Below are 23,458 nucleotides of genomic sequence, written 5' to 3' on the forward strand. Positions count from 1 at the left end.
CTTTATGGAGATTCTTAGAATTATTCTCTCTCAATAAGCATTTAGGATTAAGATCTCCCCCACACCTACACCCACACCCACCTTTCTTTCTTATTTTAAACAGATGAGGAAAGTGTAGCACAGACAAATTAGGTAATTTGCCTAAAGTCACCCAGAAATTATGTGATGGAGCCCAAGTTCAAACACAAACCATTTGGCTCTAGTTCCACATTCTTAATCTCTTTGCCATCTCTCCTTGGCTTACCTTGTTCCATTTTTTTCTCCTTACCTGAGTCTGTCTCTGATTTGGCTTCTCTTATTTTCATTGGAATCTGTACTCATTTCTTCTTCTTTGCCACCTCTTCTCTCCCTCTACCCCTTTTCTCTCCTTCTCTATCCTTTCTTCCTCTCTCCCTACTATTCCCATTAGTGATGAGAACATTATTATGACGTTATTTACTTGAAATTTATATTTTCAGGAAACTTTCTATCAGCATCAAGGAGTTTTCTGCACACTTTGCAACTTTTAAGAAAATATGTAAATGAAAATTATAAATCTCTAACCTTGCTTGCTCTTACTTTTCTGAGTGGTAAAGATCCATTTTTCATTCACTTCCAATTTTGAGCTTTGAATGTAGACTAGAAAGGATAATAAAAGCAACCCAAGGAAGAGAAATAGCTGGTAATGGTGATGCACATCTGTAATCCCAAAGATTTGTGAGGCTGAGGCAGAAGGATTGCAAGTTTGAGGCTAGCATCAATAATTTTGCAAGGCAAAATTGTCTCCAAAGCAACTTAGTGAGACCCTGCCTCAAAATAAAAAAAGGGCTGGGGTTGTTTCTCAGTGTTAAAGTGCTCCTGGGTTCAATCCCTAATACTCAGGAAAAAAAAGAAAAAAGAAAGAAAGAAAAGAAACTTTAAAACTGCTGTTTTTGTTTTTGTTTTTGTTTTTTTCCCTCCATGTGAGAAGACCACTATAAATTGTGGAGATGCTTCTCAAATAAAATTAGATTCTGTTGCTGCCTGCTGCTTCCCTCTACATTTCATCTCTTTTCCTGAAACTGCTGAAATCTCTCTCGGGACACTAGGTAATCTGAAGGAAGAATAGCAAGTTCAGGCACCACAAGTCCTGGAGAACTAAGGCGCGCTGATTTGCATTTCTGGGTCAGCATGATTTCACTTTCATTTAACCCCCAGACTGACCCTTATTTTTCAACACCTTGGCTCTTCCCGCCATCTGAGAGCCTATGATGTGCTCAATCCGTAGACAGTAACTGTCCTCAGGCCACCCAGAGCCAGAAAACCACTGGCACAGTCCTTCAGGTTTCCCAGCATTACCAAGGTCTTTTCAGAGAGGAAGTGGCCAATGTTTTAAGCATCTCTGAATGCAGATTTTATTCATGTTCAATAAGATAGCTTTATGTATTAATGGAAAATGAAATGAGTATTAGAAATCATGTATTCAGATATGTCCAGTGCTGCCAGAATTTTGCACTGCTTTCGAGGTTGTTCATCTTTAATGTAATGAGAATAGTCATGGAGAACAAAGGATGTTATATCCTCTGTCTCTCTTTGGTGTGAGTCATGCTGGGAATTCTATGAAGATCCACTGTATGTCAAAAAAAAAGGGACATAACACATATCAAAGATTATGTAGAATAAGGCCCTTTCTGCTATTTTATTCCCGGTGTAATTTTTTTTACATTTTGCTTCATACATTTTGTTCCATTAAGAGGGAATGAAATCCTGGGTTGGGATTGTGGCTCAGTGGTAGACCGCTCACCTAGCATGGGCGGGACCAGGGTTCGATCCTCAGCACCACATAAAAATAAAGGCATTGTGTTGCGTCCATCTACACCTAAAAAAATAAATATTTTTTAATATGTTTATTTTTTAGTTCTAAGTGGACATAATATCTTTATTTTACATTTATGTGGTGCTGAGGATCAAATCCAGTGCCTCATGCATGCTAGGCCAGTACTTACCACTGAGCCACAACCCCAGCCCAAAAAATAAATATTAAAAAAAGGGGGGAGTAAAATCCCAACAAGATTTAACCACAAGTGCTGTGATTAAAGCTACAGGTCATTAGTTCATCTGAAATGAGGTTCACTTGGTTACAAGAACCTTGCAAAAAAGTAAAGGTACATTGCAAAATTCAAAGTGCTACACAGGGAATAGTTATAAACCCAATTTTAAATAACTGAAAAAAAAATATTGTTTGCTCAAAAGAGGTTTATCTCAATCAGTAAGAATAATTTTATTGCATTTTTTAAGTTATAAAAGTAAGAATGTAATTGCTTGAAAACAAAATTTTTTATAGGTAATAACATGAACATTATAGAAAAGACTTTCCCTTATACTTTAGTCACTAATACTTTCAATTTCCATTGATAACCACTGATAGCATGATTTTTAAAAAAAATTTTTAGTTGTTGATGGACTTTTATTCATTTATTTATATGTGGTGCTGAGGTTCAAACTTAGTGCCTCACATATGCCAGGCAAGCACTCTACCACTGAGCTACAACCCCAGATTTTTTAAAAATTATTTTTGGTACGTGAATACAAAACTAAACCTGCAGAAATGCTGAAATCTCCTTTTCGTTATGAGCATCAAACATTCTTCTGCCTCTGTAGTGTTGTATGAATATTTTATAAAGTATTTAAGCAATCCTCTATTGTTGGACATTTAGGCTGCCTCCAAGTTTTTGATAGTGTATATAACTTTCTAATGATACACATTATAAAGTTATAATTATATCTTTGAGTACATCTGTGATGATTTCTTAGATAAATTTCTGGATATATAATTGCTGAGTAAAAGAATAGGCTCTCTTTTAAGGATTTGAAACACACACCTACACATACACACACACACACAAATATGCACATGCTATTCCTTATGAATTGTGCTGGGAATTCCATGAAGACCTACATATGTACACCTTTCTAAAGGTGTGTGCACAATATCAATTTAAATCAATATACACACATAAGTGTATAGGTTATACACATGTACATATATATCATTATGCATAGATGTATGTATATACATGTGTGTATATACATACACACATATATATATATATATATGTACATATATTCATATATATGTCAATAATGATTCAGAAATTATATACGCCACAAAAGCTCCTGTGTTAATGCAGAAGCATTCAGAAGTAAAATGATTAGATTATAAAAGCTGTAACCTAATCAATCTACCCTCGCTTGAATGAATCAACTGCGTGGTAACTTTAGGCATGTTGGGCATACCTGGAGAAGGTAGGTCACTGGGGGCATTACCTGGAAGAATTCATCTTCCGTTTGACCCCATCCCTGGCACTCTCTGCTTTCTAGCCCCAATGTCCTGAGTGGCTTCCCTCTGCCATGCCCTTCCACCATGATATGCTGTCTCATCTAGGGCCCAGAACAATGGGATCAGTCTGCCATGAACTAAATCTCTGAGTTGGTTTTTTTTTTTTTTTTTTGTGGGCCAAAATAAACTTTTCCTCCTCTAAGTTATTCTTTTTGGGTATATTGGGCACAGAAATCAAAAACTAATAAATCAACTTGAATCAATTTATAGTAGCAATGTATACCATTGCACTTACTTTTACATAGATTCCCCAATATTAGATGTTACTATTTAATTTTTCCAAATTGACAAGTTTAAAAAAAATGATATATCATACTTGCTATAATTTATACATCTTAGATTCTTAATGAACTTAAACATTTTTTTTCAAATGATTACTAGTCATTTTAATATGATTTATGTCCTTTGACCATTTTTCTTGTGGATGTTTTATCTTTAGTTAATTTGTAAGATTTTGTTTAATAAGGCTACTCATTCTTTTTATCTTTTTATTTGAATTTCTTAAAAATCTATAGAATTGAAAGTGATGTAGAGTTTTCCCTAGGGGAAAAAAAAAAAAAGAACAGTTCAGCTAAAATCAGTTATAGAAACAAAACCCATCCCTGACTATACACACCTGGTGGATATATGGATTTGTTAGCTTATACCTCAGTTGTTTTCTGGCAAATACTTCCAAATCAAAAGGCTGCTTATATCATCTTTACAAATAATTGTGGTTTCATTTTGAAATAAGTCATTACTTTAAGTTTAACAAAGGAAAAATTTACAGTTATTGAGCATTAACCAATAGTTAATGTTTAGTTTAAACTATTTTTGAAGATCAATTTATGTTTTCCTTTAATTCAACTGCATCATAGGTAGGGTCATTTTTTTTTTTTTTGGTTTTCTTCTTTTTTTCTATTTCAGCAGTAATCTAAATTGGGATGAACAGAGGTCAGAATTTTGAACTCCAAGATAGACAAAAGGAACTCTGAAGATTGAAGAGTGTGCTAGACCAGATAATTAAATAGAATTTGATGTGTGATACAATATTCCCCTCTCTTTCATTCTCACTAATTGGCTGCATGGTCTTAAAGGAGTCTCTTTGCTTCTTTGCTTCTTTGTGAAAGGAGTAATAGTGTCTCTAGCTGCCAGAAGAAGGGGACTAGGGGAGACCATTGAGCTGCCAATGAGAACTTATAAGTGTGTGGTGTTTTCCAAAGGAAGATGACTATTCAAAGTGTATATACATTCCTGCTACTTCAAAATATAATTATGCTTTGTGTTCAAATATGTATGTGTGTATTCGTTTGCATACACATTTCATTGCCTATTTGGACTCCCTCATCATTTAAAAAAAAAAACGTGTTTTTCAGTTGACCTTTCAGAATTGTAAATTGTGTGTGTCAGTTTTAAAAATTCTAATAAGATTGCTATTTTTAAATGACTGGCAGCAGCTCCTCTTATTAACTAATGGAGATAATCATGGCTACATCTTAACCCAAAGAGAAATTAAATAGGGCTGTCAGGTTTCTCTCATTCAGGAAAGGACTGCTATCCTTAAGCAGAGCAACTTTCCAGATTGTGGGGTAGGATGGAGGATAATACTTTAAGTGATGAAGTTGGCATTTCCCATCTGTTGTACCTCAAACACAGGCTTCCTTCTCTCTACCAATCACAAATTATAAAATCTCTGCCGATAGTTTAACCATCTGGATTTCCCATCATACCCTGTTTTCACACCTGGAGAGTCAGAGCAGGTCTTTGATAGATGTTTTTTCAAAATTGCCTCATAAAATCAAAGGACAGGCAAACAATATTTTTCTAAAATTGTAAACAGTAGAATCAACATCCATAACATTTGTTACTGCTTTTAGAATTGTTAATAATTTTGGCTTCTGGGGTTTTGTCAAAAGTGCTTTTTTTTTTTCCTTGAAGCAAGCTACCACATTCTCATTAGCTGCTTGCTTACATTTAACAACGTCAGAGCTAAGCTCAAAGCATTGGGAGAGAGAAATTGCAAGAAGTCCAATACTGGGCTGGGGTTGTGGCTTATTGGTAGAGTGCTTGCCTAGCATGTGTGAGGCATTGGGTTCGATTCTCAGCATCACATATAAGTAAATTAATAAATAAAATAAAGGTCCCTTCACAATTTTTAAAATATTGGGAAAAAAAGGAAGTCCAATACTAAGCACAATGAGTTTTACATTCAATTTGGATTAAAATATTTGTTCATGCTTTGCCTTCTCAGCCAAATACCACCTAGGCGTTGTCAACTGGCTTTGCTTATTGAATAGCCCTTTAAAATTTGAATTTGCCTAAGAGTCATGAACTATCTGAATTATTACTAAACTGGTCATTTCCATGGACCTATTTACCTCCAGTGTGGTAGGTTCTAAATTTCTTTCCTCCCTAGTCACTCCTCATGTGGCAACTTGCCCATTTTTGCTCTCGTCTAAATTTTTTTTTTTTCTGGTGCTGGGGATTGAGCCCAGGGTCTTGTGCATGCAAGGCAAGCATCTACCAATTGAGCTATATCCCTAGCCCCTCTTGCCTAATTTTTTAAGAGGAATGCCAAAGTGTTAAACTTTGGTTTCTTTCTGGAGCCTATCAATTTTTGCAAACATGGTAATTTCCTCTGTCAGCCCCTGGTGTGATTACTGGGCCCCACTGGCCCTCTCCCCTGCAGAACTATTTGCTTTTACTGAGCAGGAAGTTAATTCCTCCACTTGGAGACCCTTTAGCATCTTTAGCATCCTACAGGAGTGTAGAAACAGGAGCTCTCATCAGATAAGACCAAAGGACCTGGCCACTTAAATATCATATTTTTGCTTCCTTTTTAGTTCAGATGAGGGAGCAAGTGCAATCTTGCAGCAGAAGAAAACCAATTTTTTGCTAGGTTCTTCTATGGTCTGCTAACTCTCCTCCAGAAAGGCTAGGCCTTTTAAATAATACTTAATAAATTTGAAAGGTCCATGCACAGAAAAGTGATTAAATATAAGATTTAGACCATCCACCCTGAATCACGTAGCCTTACTAGTAAATGTGATTAAAGACACTTTCATCTGGTTAAGAATGTGGTATTTGAAACAGGTTGCTGCCTCAGTTGGTAGGTTACTTCCTCCTTTCTTTGTAAAGCTTCACAGTAAGTAGCCTGGGTTGAAACTGGAACTCGGTGTGGGGAAGAAGGACGGGCGGAGAAACGGTCATGTTATTGAGGTATTGCAAATGTACTGACTGGTGATTTCACACGTAGGCATTCCACGGTACAGGAAGCTCTTACGTCTACCAAACCAAGCCTGTTGGCCCCTTACCACCAAATTTTCCATTGCTCACATCTAAAATCCCAGCTTCTAAATTGCTGGTTTATTTTATCATGTCAATTGTTTTTCTATAATAAAGTGGGAATTCAGTCACTTGAGTTTCAAAAATCACAAAGCAATTTATATGAATCATGCAAATTTAATAGACAAAAGAGAGAATTTTTTTTAAGTCACTTTTATAGTATGTTCCTCCTTCACTTCACAATGCTTCCTTTGAAAGGGTTTTTTTTGTTTTGTTTTTTTTTTCTTTAATGAAACTGAAACAATCTTGCCAATAGAGTCATGGAAAATTTTACCAACTCCATTTGTTCCCAATCACACATTTCTTTTCCTTCTTTATATATAAAAAGTCTTTACTTATTAATTTTTCTAATATAAAAGATAATTTCTAAATAAAAGCTTATAAAAATTCAAGCATTATAGAGGTGTAAATTAATAACTACCTTCTCCCTCCAGAGTCTTGCTTTCCTTCTCCAAGTATATTGGAGAAGGAAACTACCTTAACTTTCTCCGTGTTTGTATAGCCAGAGTCTGTTAGAGTTTGTACAAATCTTTGACAAGAGTAGTAAAGAAACAGACAAAGGAGGAACCATCAATAGGCATGTTTTTAAAAAAATGCACAAAGTAAAGGAAAGAAGAGGAAAGATCAAGGCAATCTAGACCAAAGAAAGATGAGAAGACAATCTGCTCTCTCCTTCCCTGTAGTCAGTTCTTTTTGGGTAGAGTTTCTGTCAACCATCTTTATGAACTTACCAACCTAGAAAAATACCTAGTACATAGGAGGTGCTGAATGAATGAATAGGAATGAAGAGCAGGATCTGACTGGTGAGGGTTGGGTAGAGTGAGCAGGAAATAACACCAGCCTTTTTCAGTTTATCAAAGCCCTCCCTCCTAGACCTGCATAAGCTTCAGGAATTACAGGCTGCTAGAGAAACTGTGGCTTCATTCTGAGCAATGTTCTAATTCTCCAAAAGGCCTGACATATAACCTTGGAAATTCTTTGCTTTCTCAGCCCTTCCAAGCATCCTTACCCTGATAAGTGAGAAGGTCTCCATGTTTTTCAACTTGAAAAATCCCCATTATAAAAAAAGCAGGTTATCCAAAGATAATCCCACCCCCCATCCCATTGCATTGTGAGAGAAGACATTCTAGAGTTTGAGAGAGGTATTATAGAAAGACATAAAGGTACCCAGGGAGAGCTTTACTTTGCTAGGGTCACTGCAGTTCAGGGGCAGGTTTTCTGCCCTCTAGCTCTTGACATTTGATTTCATCTGTGGAGCCTAGTGTTGACTGATACCGGCTAGGAGATTTATAGATAATCCAATGTGCAGATTTACAACATGAGTTAGGACTTTCCAGAGATAGAAATCTCTTTTTACAGTTTTTGACCTTGTTAAACACCTTCTCCTTGCTGGGTGAAGTGGCACATGCCTGTAATCCCAGCTACTCAAGAGGCTGAGGCAGGAGGATTGCAAGTTTAAGGCCTGCCTTGGCAATTTAGTGAGACCCTGTCTCAAAATAAACAATAAAAAAAAAAAGGATGGGAAATGTAGCTCAGTGGTAAAGTACCCAGTTACTGCCAAAACAACAACAACAACAACAACAAAACAAAACAAAAAAAAAACCACCTTCTCCTTATCAAAAATTTGCCATGGTTTGGATTTGGTTTAAGTGTTTCCCAAAGGCTCATGTGTTGGGAGTTTGGTCCCAAGAATAATACTATTAGGAGATGTGGTTTCTTTAAGAGGTAGGCTTAGTGGGAGATTCTTCAATGGATGGAGAGCATTTCCTCAGAAGGGACTACTAAACTCCAGCCTCTGTTGCTTCCTGTTTGATGATGTGATTTATTCCTCCCACACTTACTCCTACCATTGCCACCCGCCATGAAGTGATTCAGCAAAGGTGGGAGGAGGGATTTCCAGAGTATGCCAACTTTCAGCCTCTAAAATTATGAGCTAAATAAACCTGTTTTCTTCAGAGGTTTCCCTGCTTCAGGTACTTTGTTATAGAAGACTAATACAAAACTTCATTTAGAGTCTTTATTTTTTCCTCTGAGTAGTACTCTCTTTTTCCTCCTTTGGAACCAGACTTATTTTCAATCCTTGTAGTTTGCCTATCATCTGTCTTTATTTTATATTTTTGCCCTCCATGGAAATGCTTTCCACTGCAGTGGTTCTCCTCCATCCAAATAAGTTCTGTCAAAATAACCCTCACCACTCTAACACTTTTCCATATTTCTAAATCCCTAGGGACACTTCCACATGAAAATCTCAAGATCAAACTCATGGAGTTCAAAATGGAAATTATTTTCTTCCTCCTGAAGTTTTCCTCTATGCTCCTAATCCTTTTTTAAACTGGAAACTCAGTGAGCCAGACCCAAAGCTCAAAATCCTTTTTACTCCCCCTGTTCCCAATAGTTATGATCACAAAGTCCTAGGAATTCTACTATATAATATTGATTTATTCACCTATCTATATTTGTTGTTTAATGCTACATAGCAAATTATGCCAAAGTTTGGCAGCTTAAAGACAACGTATTTCTTATGCCATAAAGTTTCTGAAGGTTGTGAACTTGCAAGTTGCATAATTTAGCTGGTCCTTTCTGGAACTATAGTAGTCTCAAAGCTTGATTAGAGCTGGACTAAGATTACTATAATTTCTGTCTTTTTAAAAAAAATATGGAACGCTTTACAAATTTGCATGTCGCCCTTGCACCAAGACCATGCTAATCTTCTCTGTATCGTTCCAATTTTAGTATATGTGCTGCCGAAGTGAGCATAAGATAACTATAATTTCTAAGATCACTCATGTGGTTGTTTGCAGGTCTCGGTTTCTTGTCAGCTATTGGCTGGAACCTTCAGTTCCTCACTGTGTAGGTCTCTCCATGGGTCTGCTCACAACGTTATAGCTGGCTTTTAGGAGTGGGGGTCAGGGGCAGGGAGAAAGAGAGAATGCTCATACCCATGATGGAAGCCACAGTCTCTTTATAACCTAATCATGGAAGTCACACACAATCACTTTTGCTGCATTCTGTTAGAAGCAAATCAGTAAGTCTAGCTCACATTCAAGAGGAAGGGAACTAAGAGAGAAGTGTCACTGTGAACATATTTGCCAGGTCTCTACCTCTCTTCTTCATATCTGTTTCTGTGGCTCTCACTCAGGCCCCACCATTCCCACCAGTATTTATTCTTAATAATAAAAATAAAGATCCTTATTGTGGTCTTCAAGGCCCATGTGTGCTCCTGCATTGCCACCTGACTTTACTTTAAGTATGTGTCAATCTTCTCTATTTCTGGGTCTCTCATATTCAAACACCCCCTGCATAGAGGCATTGTTTACTTTAGGCAGTTGATATTTTACTCCAGGCCACTTACTCAGGGCTGAAGAGGCTCAAGGAGCCTGTCTTTTGGCCAGGTATTGATTCCTGGCTTGACCAATGTGGCTAAGGCTGTGGGAATCTAACCCTGCCTAACACTCCCTTATCTCAAAGCACATCCCCCCCCTCCCAGGCTGTGCCTCCATGGACCTTTTTTCAGAAGGTCTAGAGGGCTGTTTCTCCTCCTGCCTGAGACAGTGCTTGTGTGGTTCCTCTACTTGGCCAGTTCTTCTCTCTCCAGTCCCCACTTGACTCATTCTTGCATATCTTTACCTCTCAGCCAGGTGTCACCTCTTTAAGTTCCCACTTTGTCTCCTCCAACTACATTAGGTTCCTTATGAGATCTCATAACATCCTGGGATTCCTCTTCATAACTTTTAACTGTGTAATTACTCAGTGTCTTCTTTCTCCTCTAGACTGTAACCTACGTGACAGCAGGGACTCTTTTGCTCACAATGTCTGTCACTGACTATGAATGCAATGATTACCTATTGCCTTAGCCTCCAAGTTCCACAGTCAAAGACACAAAGACAAAATCAATCTGTCCCCAACACTCCTGCATCTCCCTTACTCAAACTTTCCTAGTGGTCCTCTAGCACTGCAGGACAGATACACAGCTCCTTAGTCTGGCATTCAAGGCCTTGTAATCTGGGCCATCTCTCCTTTCTGTTTTTTTTTTTTTTTTTTTTTTTTCAGGCACAAAAAATAACTTTAGTAATTACTTGCTATTCCTAAAGCACATTTTGCATGGTTGCTCATACTGTTCCCTGTACCCTGGAATGGATTCTCCCCACTGGCATTATTCAAGATCTCTTTCTAGAAAAACATTTACTATGTATCTTTTTTATTGATTATTTTTATAAACAAATGTGCTTGAATGACCTCAACATGTGCTAGGCACTAGCCTAAGAATTTTCATGTCAGCTCATTGGAAGATTACAATAGTGATACAAGATAAATCCGATTACTGTTCCCAGATCATCACAGATAGCTTAAATAATTGGTATAAAGAAATACTAATGACAGAGCTAGAATTTGAGCCCAGGTGATCTGGCTCCAGAATGCAATTCTGGAATCTGTGGACATTCTTTGCTACTAGACTATTACTCTTGAAGGGCAATGAGAGTGTGTTATCATTCCTCTTCGTATGCACTCAGTAGTTCAGACAAATGCTCAATAAATTAATGAAGAGCAGCCAGTGGCTGGGACAGAAAATGATCATGGAAACCTCCTTCTTTAACAGCCTTATATAAATAACAATCACGTTTGTATTTCTTTGGTCACAAATCCTTACCTATCTCAAAGATAATTTCACAAATAATTATTTAATTGTAGTTGGATAAGTGCTATCCAACCTCTTACCTATCTCAAAGGGACTAATCTGAATTTCTTAGCCCCTAGTTCCAAGACATTCTGGAAATGAATAATTTGGGTGCCACATTTTCTTCTTTCCTGACATCTGGCTTTTTCCATCTGTCCATTTACACTTCGTTCATTCCTCTGTAGGTTTAGAAAATAAAAAGAAAGTAAAATAGAACGTAGAATGCACAGTTAAGTTTGAATTTCACATAAATAATTAATCTTTTAAGGATAAATATGCACTTATCTTTTTAAGGATAAGTGTTGCAAGGGCCACACTTATAGTAAAAAATTACTCACTGTTTGTCTGAATTTCAAATTTAACTGGGAAGCCTGTATTTTGTCTGGCAATCCATTCTTATGGCTTTGAGGCCTGGGGCTCTCTGGCTACTTTGACTGCCATCTTTGGCAGGTGGAATTTCATGCTGTGCTATGTTCCACTCCATTCGAGCCCTCATCCACTGGAGCACATTGTTCACTATTCTTGGAATAGAGAGTCAGCCAGCATTAAGACCCCCAAAGCATATGAATGGATGTCCTTTCCCAAGCTGCACACTCAGAGGAATATGGAAACAAAATGGATACAATTAATATTGCAGAGTACTGGTACTAATTTCCAAGGGTTGAAGCTGAATCAACATTTCAAGTGCTCCTCATTGGATAGAAAATCTCTAGGTAAGGAACCCCAAGCACATTGTGTATATGTGGGGATCATCACAAGTGAATAGTAGGTGCTCTGTTGTAGATTTATTCGTGGTTGCATAAATACCTACTAATGGTAATCACCTTCACCCTCACTAATTTCAACTTTAAAATTTTAAGAATTTTATTAGTATAACCTGAATTTCCAGGCCAATAAAAGAAACTTAAGAGGAAAGTGCATATTTTTAATTCATGTCCTTCCTTTGGGCAGATGGTTTGTTCCAGACTTACTTTTTTCCAGAACACCACCACAGAGCCAGCTTGATGACCAATGTTATTTTTTTCCTTTTGATTTTTTTTTTCCCCTTAACTCTTAAATACTCTGAGTAAATGAGGATTTTTCCTACTCAAACACAATACCATTTTGTGCCAACCAATTAATAATTTCTTTATCTTATATATATTTAATTTAAATTATTTTTCCCAGTGTCCCAAAAATGTCTATTTAACATTGGTTTATTCAAGTTGGTGTTCAAGTGAGGTCCACAAGCTTATGCTTTTGATTGACTGACTCTACATCCCCTGTAGTGTTGAACCAATGTCATTTACTGTCACCCCAGGGATGCAGTCTGGTGGGATTTAGGGCATACCCAGGAAGGTCACAGGACCTGGGGATAGACTGAAACAACTCGGCTATGTCTTCCTTACATCCTTCCAAGGGTGGAGTTGGGCCATATCACCCCCCCCCATTCCCCCACTTGCCATGCTCTGGACCTCCTGGCCCTCATCAGCTATGCTGAGGGTCTTCACACATCAGGGCCATCCTACTTGCTCATCTGGCTACCCAATTCTTTTCCTTCATTCTACTCCCTCCGATTTCCAACCCCCCACCCCCACCATAGACACCATCTGCCTGAAGAATTCCTACTTATCTTTCAGAAATCAGCACAAATGCTACTGTCTCAGAAAAAACTTTCCTTGGCCTCCTGCACTTCTATACACAAACTAGAACAGAAACCTGTGTTCTATTCTCTCACTGCATTCATGCTTTTCTTTAGAGCACTTATCCAACTACAATTAAATAATTATTTGTGAAATTATCTTTTTCGGTCACTCTTTTCCTAGCTCCACGAGAAGAAGAGCCATGTCCATCTTGTTCACAGTTCACAGTTGTATCTCTGCATCTAACAGAAGGCCTCACAAACACAGGAGACCAACAGAATGATAGAGAGCGAGTGGATGAATGAATGGATGGATGGATGCATGGAAGTAGATATGGAATGATTTAAGTTTCTGGGGAGCTTCAAGCAGTGGATTGACTGGGGCAGTTGTATGCTTTAGGCTCTTCTATGACTCTGGGTGGGAAATTCTGGAGACAGGCCAGAGATAGGCAGCTTTTGGGTGAGAGAAAATAAAAAGAAGACTGTAAAGAAAATTGAAGAATTTGTTCCATGACATTAACTTGGCCAGAGGTGTCTCTATTTTCTTTATATTTACTCCTGACATGGAGAGAGATTTCTCATAACCACTCATCCTGGATGACCAATCACAAGGAAATATGAAAGTCCCTGAGATTTATGGCTTCCTAAATTCCTTCATTTTAGATGTAGCTCAGAAACTAATGATAAAAAAAGGTGTGGATTCCACACCATTCCCTGAAACTTTAGACACATCAAAAGGTTTGTGATAAAGCAATGTTTATCTTCTATAGGATTTCACCAAATAATCTCCTACAGAGATCTCAGCAGTTGCTTCAATAATGTTCTGAGTAAATGTGTTGGAGCCACCTAAGCACAGCACTTTCCTCCTGAAGGCAGAGCCCACAGACACTATTTACATGCACTGGTGCCATCGAAACCTTAACTATAAATTACTGCATAAAGGTTAATAGAACTGAGCCTAGCTTTAGGAAATATATTTAGGAAATAGGCATAAAATTGCCTCATATATTTGTGGTTGATAATAGAAACAAACATCAGAACAAAAACAAGAGGGCGTGGCTGGGATAAAAGAGCAAAGTTCTTTGAGTATCACTTGAAATTCCTGTCATTGCAACAGCAGGGCAGAGATGCCAGTTTCTAAGATTTTCTTTTATTCCAGCAATAGAAAATTCATTTTATGGTCATTTGTTTCCTATTGCTCTTTTGGTCTTCAGTTGGTGGGTAAAAATTTTTTAAAAGTCCACTTAAAATGCCTACTGAATTAGCTCTAAGGTTTTTCCTTTGGTATTAATAAGGTCTGTCCTCTGAAGATTGGCAACTGATAATGTTGGTCAGAGAAGTCCTCCACTCCCCAAATTTTATAGTTGTCCAGTGACATCTTTAATGATAAGGTTTTATGCTGGTCAAGCATGGCCAAAGTGGTTTTATTCAGCAGCCCTGTGTGGACCAGTTATATTCCTTATCTGCTTCTCAATAACTGCTGTGAACCTAAAACATTTCTAATTTTTCTCAACCATTCTCTAAAAGAAAACATAATATTAACAGTAACACCTGGGTTTGGAATAAGTTACATCTGGTTTTTCAGTCTCTTTGACAATTTACACAGGACAGCAAATGGATGAGTTTGATAGCTTAAGTTCTCTTAAGTCTTGTAAAACTCCAGATCAGAAGGTATTCACCATACCAAGTTCCCAAAGTCTTACTGATTTTTAAGACCTACGCAAATTCACACTTTTAGCAGATTATCACATATCAGCCAAGGACATTCAATGGGTGATACTCAGCATCTGGTCTTTGAGTCTCACCCCATAATTGTGAAAGCAATTGCAGTAGTGCCCCCATCAGTCCTTCCAGCCTCAACACGCAAGTGAAAGGCTCTGTAGGCTCCAGGGCCAGCTTCCTTTTCAACATATCCTGCTGATCCTATATGTTCCAGACATGGACTGTGGTTCTAGAGGATGCAATGACAAGCAAGGTTTGGCAAATTGTACAGGTACCACTTCACCTACCGTTGTCTTGTCATGCCCTGAAAAGTAGAATGCTGTTTCAAAGCTAAGAGGAGGGCACTCCTGTAGGAAGCAGAGGATATCATCTGACAGGGGAGAAGTCCTGGAGGAGGAGAGTAATTACAAATCTGTGTAGCAGCAGGACAACTGTGTGGCTAGTTTCCCCGCGGTTACAAAAGATGCTCTGAGCTAGTCATGACCTTGGACTTCAATTTCATCCCTAAAAGAGCACATGAGGACCTTTCGTGTTTGCTGTTTTAGACCAGAAAAACAGATGCATTAGAGGGTGGAGGCAGAAGAACACTTAAGCCAACTTTGTTATTTTCTGAGCAATCCCCCAAACAGAGATAAGCACAAACACGGTCATATTGTGTCAGCTCCAAATCTCTCGAAGCTAGATCTCTCTCACACAGGGTTTAGGAATGCAGGCTGGGGAGGGCAAAAGCTTGACATCTGACAAAGGCTTGACTTTCACCCCAACCATCTTGGTTTCCTTGACCTCATTTTGAATCTGGAATCCCTGCATTTATCTGAAAAACTTAAAGCTTTTAATATTTTCAGCTTCTGCTCCCTCTAAGGGCAAAAGGGCCACATAGTGCACAAAGCAGTTCTTCTTTCCTCCTTTCTTCCTTTTTCCCCTCCCTCTGTCATTCAAATTTCAGGGAGGGGTGATTCCTGGTCCTAATTACCTGGGATTTAACAAGCAAATTCATGTTCATTTTATGATAATTATAGATTTGACACATATTGTTTCTCAGCTTTTGCTTTTTCACATTTGTCCTATAAGTTGTGAAAAATAGTGATGTCAAGTCCTAATCACTCTAAGTCATGAGTCCTAATAACTTCAGTCACCATTGCTCTCTCCCTTTGCTAATTTCTTTTCTGATAATTCTCAATTTAGAATTTTATTATGTGGTTTATTACTTTCTTATTGATGCTACTAAAAATCACCACAAACCTTGTAGCCCCCAAACAACATGAATTTATTATTTTGTACTTTTGCAGGCTGGCAGTCCAACAGGGCTAAAATCAAGATGTTGGCAGGCCTTCTTTCCTTCAGAAATTCTAAAAATCAATTTTTCTGCCTTTCCCAACTTCCAGAGGCTGCTGGTATTCCTTGGCTCATGTTTCTTTCCCCCCATCTCCAAAGTAAGCAATATAACATCTCTCTGATCTTGTTTCCATTCTCATGTCTCTTTTCTCTAGCTCTCTTCTTCTTCCTCCCTCTTCCACTTTTAAGGACCCTTGTGATTACATTGGGGCCACTGGACAATCCAGGATAGTCTCCCTATGCGAAGGTAATTGAATTAGTAAATTTAATTACAACTTAAATTCCCCTTTTTCATATAACCTAACATTGTCATAGTTTTGAATGTGGACATCTTTGGAGGACCATTATTCAGCACCTCTCTCTCTCTCTCTCTCTCTCTCTCACACACACACACACACACACACACACACACACACACACACAAACACTTCTTTTTATTGTTCCATTTTGATGTATAGAAATTTTGAATTAGGTAAATTGGACTTTTTAAAGGTAAGTCTATGACAAAATGTTTTTGGCTGCATTTTTTTTTTAAATTTTCCCCTTAGCAGCTTTTTAAAATGCCAGATTTAGTAGGATTTTGGTTAAGACCTGCTCGTATCTTCTAATTACTTTCATTACCTAGTCATCCTTCTTTCATTGTATTATGTTTTTCCTCAAAGTTTTATACCTAGAGAATACTCAGGGGCCAATGCACTGCATTTTATGTGTGTTGGCTAATGTTTATTGGAAAAAGGTATTGGGAACTTCATCTAGAATGGTTAGAAGTTAGCCTATTCACAGCCTGTTTTGTTTTTTATAATGAATAAAAATACTAAATTAGAGCCAGGTACCAGTGGTGGTACATGTCTGAAATCCCAGCAACTTGGGAGGCTGAGGTAGGAAGATTGCAAGTTCAAGACCAGCCTCAGCAATTTAGCAAGACCCTTTCTCAAAATAAAAAGTACTCAGGGGTAAAGTGCCCTGGGGTTCAATCTCGAATACTGCTAAAAAAATTAAATCAGAATTTATGAATGTATTTAATGAGGATAGGAGAAACAGAGGACAAACATAGAAGTATCTTTGTGATCCCTCCATCAGCTCCTAGAGACAGATGGTTTCTTTCATGTGATAATGAAAACCAGATTGTAGACTAAGCCAGAAGATGACAGCCCTTCCTTTCTGGAAAGTCCCAGATCCTCATCCAGTAGAAAGCAGCCACAAGATTTCTAGCAGATCCTAGAGAATTCTGCCACTGGCTTGGAATTGATCCAGAATGTCATATTCCATCTATAAGAACCAAACAATTTCTTTCAACAGAGTTCAAAGAGGAAACAGAACATTTTATTCTTACTGATCTATTTTCTCTTCATATTTTAGCTCACTTTGAAACAAAGGTTGAACCACAGGCATCCTGATTTATTAATTCACTTAACTAATAATCAACTATTTGTTAGGCACTATTCTGGCCCAGTAGTTAGAAAACATTAATAAACGTGTATATAGGGCTTACTAGAAAACATTAATAAACGTGTATATAGAGCTTACTATGTGCCAAGTATTATTCCAAGTGATTAAAACATTCTACCTTATTTGAAACTCATAACCACTCCAAGAAGAAGGTACTATTATTTTGTGCCTATTTTACAGGTAGGAAAATGAGGTTTGAAACAATTAAGTAATTTGCCAAGCGGTAGAGCTGTCTGACTTGGGTTATTGCTCTTGGCCACTTTATCATGCTGCCTCCCTTTGGCCAGTCCCTGCCTACAAGGAATTTAGAGATTTATGAGGAACACAAAGCAAAAGCAAGAAACCACAAATACAGCCAGGCATGGTAACAGATGCCTGTAGTAGAAACTACAGGGTGTGGGGGGACAGGAAGATCATTTAAGCCCACAAGTTTGAGACAGTCCAAGTAATATAGCAAGACTCCATTTCAAAACAAACAAACAAATAAATTGAAATTTTTATTTTTTTGTACCTCAAAAAAAATATTTTATATATTTTATATATCCCCAGCCCAGCAGAATATTCTTAAGGTTCATACTAAAACAGTGCCTGGCACAATAAGTAGGGACTGAATAAAGATTTGTGAAATGTTGTTGAGATACTCTATGATAAATACTATGACTGTAAACTAATCCTAAGAGATGATAAATTCTTTGGGGAACCTAACTAATTAGTGTGGGATGGGGAAAGAGGGCTTCTCTGAGTGGTAATATTTAAACTAAGACCTTTAGGATATGAAGAAGGGAACCATGAAAAGAGTGGAAAAGCATTCAGGCTAAGCGACCAACATGTTCAGAGTCCCTCTGGTGCGGGAGCACCTGGTTGATGTGAGGAATGGAAGGAGCCCTTGTATAGGAACAGGTGTGCACAGGTAGTTGCAGAAGGATATAAGGCGAGGGCTGGATTATGTAGGGCCCTAGGTCACTAGATTTCTCTCTAGCAGGGCAGTGTAAATGTCAGGGAGGAGAGTACATGGGCCCTGCCCTCCAGGAGTTTTCCATTCTGTTAGGAAAGCATTAAAAGGAGGAGGAGGGGGAGGAAGAAGAAAGAGGGAGGAAGGGAGAGAGGGGGGAGAGGGGGAGGAGGGAGAGGAGGGGGAGGAGGAGGAAGAGGGGGAGGAGGGGAAAACAAAATTATATTTGGGCTACTACAACTTATTCTTTGGTAAATATCTTCATTTGTGGTTTCTTTATTTCTTTTTTGTTGTTGTTTTTTGGAGACTTAAAAAGTTTTTCTCATATCCTCTTATGATCTTTAGAAGACTGACTCAAATCAGGAATTGGCTTTCTTTTGATTATTTGATTGAGCTCTAACCTACAGTAATTTTAACTACATTCCAACAGCTCTTGAGGCCCTAAATCTAATATTTCACATTTGTAGTATTTTTTTTTTACAAAATTTAAATTCAACTTGGCAGATTGGTATGTATTATGGCTTTTGTTTTAAAACTCTGACTCAGAAACTGAACACTGCATTGGAAGACCACATGCTATTTCTGTAGCTGTGTCTTGCTTTTGAAGCTACATCTAGGAAATGTTACCACAGACTTGATATCAGAGAAATTTAGGAAGCCGAAATGGAACTTGTAAGATTATAATTTTCTTTCTTGTTAAAAAATAGATTTATTAAGCCAGACACAGAGGTGTATGCCTGTAATCCCAGTGGCTGGGGAGGCCAAGGAAGAAGAATCTCAAATTCAAAGCCAGCCTCAGCAACTTAGCAAGGCCCTAAGTAACTTAGTGAACTCTATCTCAAAATAAATTAAAAATGGGCTGGGAGTGAGGCTCAATGGTTGAATGCTCCTGAGTTCAATATATGTGTGTGTGTGTGTGTGTGTGTGTGTGTGTGTGTGTGTGTGTGTGTGTAAAATATATATATCTTTATTAAAATAAATACTATTTTAATTTACCTATTTAAAGTATACAATGCAATGAATGCTCAGAATAGATATTCAGAGTTGTATAATCATAACCACATAAACTTTAGAACATTTCATCTCTCCTCAAGAAACCTTGTACCCACTAGCAGTTGATCTCACGTCCCCTCCCCTTCCCTCTCAGCCCTTAGCAACCATTAATCTATTTCCTGTTTTTACAGATTTGCCTCTCCCGAACAGGGCCTACAAATTAAATTATATAATATGTGATCTTTTTGAGACTGCTTCTTTCACTTAGCATAATGTTCTTTTTGTGTATGTGGTGCTGGGATTGAATCCAGGGTCTTGCACATGCTAGGCAAGCATTCTACCAACTGAATTATATCCTCAGCCCAGCATAATATTCTTAAGGTTCATATGTAGCATATGCCAATACTTCATTGCTTTTTGTTGCTTAACAAAATCTTGCTGTATGAATACCACATTTTTCTTTATCCATTTACCAGTTGACAGGTATTTGGATTATTTCTACTTGGCTATATGAATAATGAAGTTGTGAACATTCATATATAAGCTTTTGTGTAGATATATTTTTCATTGCTTTGGATTATATACCTAGGATTAGAATCACCAGGTCAGATGATAACCCCATGTTGAATATTTTGAAGAAATAACCCCAAGCTATTTTCCAGAGAGGTTATACCATTTCACATTTCCACCAACAATGTATGAACGTCCCAATTTCTCCATATCCTCACTAACATTTGTTACTGTATCTTTCTGTGTTATAGCCATTCTAGTGAATAAAAGGGGCATCTCATTGTGACATAAATTTGCATCTATAATGTTCTTCTTTTTAAAATACCCAAATTTCCAAGATGATTCTTAAAAATGTTTTTTGAGTCAGATGTGGTGGGGCACACCTATAGTCCCTCCTTGGGAAGCAGGAGAATTGTTTGAGCCTAGAAGTTCTAGGCCAGCCTGGACAACATAGTGAGACCCTGTCTCAAAAAATATATATGCATTTTCTTAATAATTGTGGCATTAGAAATGACAATTTGAAGTAAAGCATATTGGGACATAATTGTATTGTGAAAGTGTGGTAATAAAAGAGCAGTGAGCCCCAAAGAGAATTAGAGTTTTAAAAAGTATGTGAAATCCTGCTTAGGTTTAAGATGTTCATTAACTACTCTAATGTTATAGAATATGATCTACAAACTTCAGAAATATTCTTTAAATCACATATGTCAAGTTTACACAGATCTGAGTGAATATTATTTCTCTTTTGTTTATTTTGCAGTAGTGGTGATTGAACCCAGGCCTTTGCATATGTTAGGTAAGCTCTCTACCACTGAGCTACACCCAGTCTTTTTTTTTTTTTTTTCTTATTTTAAAAAAGGATTATAGGCTGGGCATGTAATCCCAGTGGCTTGGGAAGCTGAGGCAGGAGGATTGCAAGTTCAAAACCAGCCTCAGCAAAAGCGAAACACTAAGTAATTCAGTGAGACCCTGTCTCTAAATAAAATACAAAATAGGGCAGAGGATGTGGCTCATTGGTTGAGTGCCCCTGAGTTCAATCCCCTATACCAAACAACAACAACAACAACAAAAAGGATTACAGGAAAAACATGTAGTTGACCAATATTATATGGCAAAGAATTGGTGAGGACAGATCTCCTGATCTTTATTACTAATTTAGGAAATAATAGATTCTTAGAATGAGAAGGGATCTTGGAAGTCAGGTATCTATTAATCAATTCAAGAATTCCTCACCTGGTTGAACACTTTTGATAGCATGCAAGCTTGCACAACATAAAGCAACCCGTTCTGTTGTTGGCAGTTCTGATATTCTTTTTTAGACTGAGTCACTTCTGCCTCCATGTCCCTTCTACCTACTGCTAACTGTTCTGACTGCTAGAACCATGAAAAATAAAAGTACAGTACAGAATAGTTGCATGATAAATATTTCTAGTAACATTGAAGTTCTTAACTGAATTATTTGCAAGTATTCATGTATTGCTTTTGTAATTTAAGGTAAAGAAAAAATATAAATCAATCTCTCTCTCTCTCTCTTTCTCTCTCTCTCTCTCTCTCTCTCTCTCTCTCTCTCTCTCTCTCTCTCTCTCTCTCATACTGGATTGAACCACAGAGTACTTTACCACTGAGTTCCATCCCTAGCACTTTTCATTTTGAGACAGTCTCATTAGGTTGCTATGGCTGGCCTCTAACTTGCAATCCTCCTGACTCAGCCTTTCAAGTTGCTGGGATTATAGGTATATATAATACACTCATGAACACACACACATTTTCCAACCCCCTTCAAGTCTAAACTTTTGTTTCCTTTCTATTACTCATTGATTTTTGTATGAATACAGAATTTTTTATTATGGAGTATTGATAAACACTTAAAGTAGAAAAATTAATTTTAATATCGCACTTTGTTACTAAATTTATTGTTCTTTGAATGTGAGGTTTATATATATATATGTCATTCATATATATATATGAATGACAGCAGAATATATTATAATTCTTACTACATATATACAGCACAATTTTTCATATCTCTGGTTGTATACAAAGTATATTCACACTAATTCGTGTCTTCATACACGTACTTTGGATAATAATGACCATCACATTCCACCATCATTTCTAACCCCATGCCCCCTTCCTTCCCCTCCCACCCCTCTGCCCTATCTAGAGTTCATCTATTTCTCCCATGCTCCCTCTCCCTATCCCCCTATGAATCAGCCTTCTTATATCAGACAAAACATTCGGCATGAATGTGATGTTTTTAATGGCTACATAGAAAGGCATACTTATGTAAGTGCTTACTTATGGTATAGATGTACCATAACATATTTAAATAGTTCTCAGTGATAGTCATTTAGGTGCTTTCAAATTTATGAAGAGGATAATAGTCCTCTCTTTCAATCTTCTATTTTCCAAATGAACAGCACTTATTACCTTAAATTCTTTCATGTGACCTTCAGTTCTGGCTTGCTCTCTGTTGCATACACACTATTTGCCAATCTCCTTCTTCGTATAAGGTTCCTAGAACCTAGTACCTAATCAGACAGGAGGGTGAATATGGAATTCAGGGAAACCCTTTCTCTTTTCTTGAACACTGCACTTTTCACACAGACCAAACTGGCAATAGTTTTTACTTATGGGGCAGGTTTTTTCCTTTTTGTTTCCAATGTCTCTGACTGTTCCTTTGGCTTCTCCATGTCTCTTCCATTGTGGATGATGTTTCCCCTGGTGGTGGCCAGCCACTGCACTTGATCCAGCAGATCCTCAATAACACCAAGGATTTTCATCACCATAACAATACTCTGGATGTAAGTCTGAGTGATCAGATGCAAATATCGTTTTCTACTTAAAAAGACTTTACTTCCCAGTGGATGAAAGTAAACAAGCTAAGTGATATATGAGGTTCCATGACTCATTTGTCTTTCTCCCATTTTGCAGCTCAGGAGCTAATATTGGAGATTAAATAATGGACTTTGTCGACTTCAGTGTATCTGCTGCTAAATGTGTAAATTCATCCTTCCTCAGATAGTCAGACATGACTAGCTAAGCATCTTCCAAAGTAAAAGTGGTGACATGAATAATTCTGCCTGGAAATAAGGTCAACCTTTGTTCTCATGGGATCTGCACTGAGAGCAAGGAGCAAAGAGCTACATAAACCTTGTAACTCTGAAGATCTGTCCTCGTCCCTTCCTCTAGTGCCTTAACACCCAAGAAATGAAATACAGGATTAGAGATGAAAAAGGAAAAATCTGGGTTTTGTGGAAAGAAAATCATATGATATTAAATAAAAGATGGTTTCCATGTAAAACTACTCTTACAAAAACTAAAAACTATAAGTAAAAATCAGAATATACAAACCACAGTAAAAGGTAATTTTTTTATTGATGATTGGATAAGTGTGTTAAATTTTTTTTGCTTCCCTCATCTATATTTCATAATGTTTTATACAGTGAAAATATATTACCTAGAAATATGAAAAAAATTAATCAGTGCATTATATTTCTGATGCTTCTATTGGATTGA

At 37.5% G+C, this 23,458-nt stretch overlaps 1 non-coding gene across 1 annotated transcript; it reads right to left on the minus strand.

The window, feature by feature from the left end:
* Positions 1 to 9,332: 9,332 nt before the first annotated feature.
* Positions 9,333 to 9,439, minus strand: LOC120886949 (U6 spliceosomal RNA). Its single transcript, XR_005730134.1, has one exon. It is a non-coding gene; the product is annotated as a U6 spliceosomal RNA (small nuclear RNA).
* Positions 9,440 to 23,458: the final 14,019 nt, after the last annotated feature.

The sequence above is a fragment of the Ictidomys tridecemlineatus genome, chromosome 5 (genome assembly GCF_052094955.1).
Source record: "Ictidomys tridecemlineatus isolate mIctTri1 chromosome 5, mIctTri1.hap1, whole genome shotgun sequence".
In the NCBI taxonomy this organism is placed as follows: Eukaryota; Metazoa; Chordata; class Mammalia; order Rodentia; family Sciuridae; genus Ictidomys; species Ictidomys tridecemlineatus.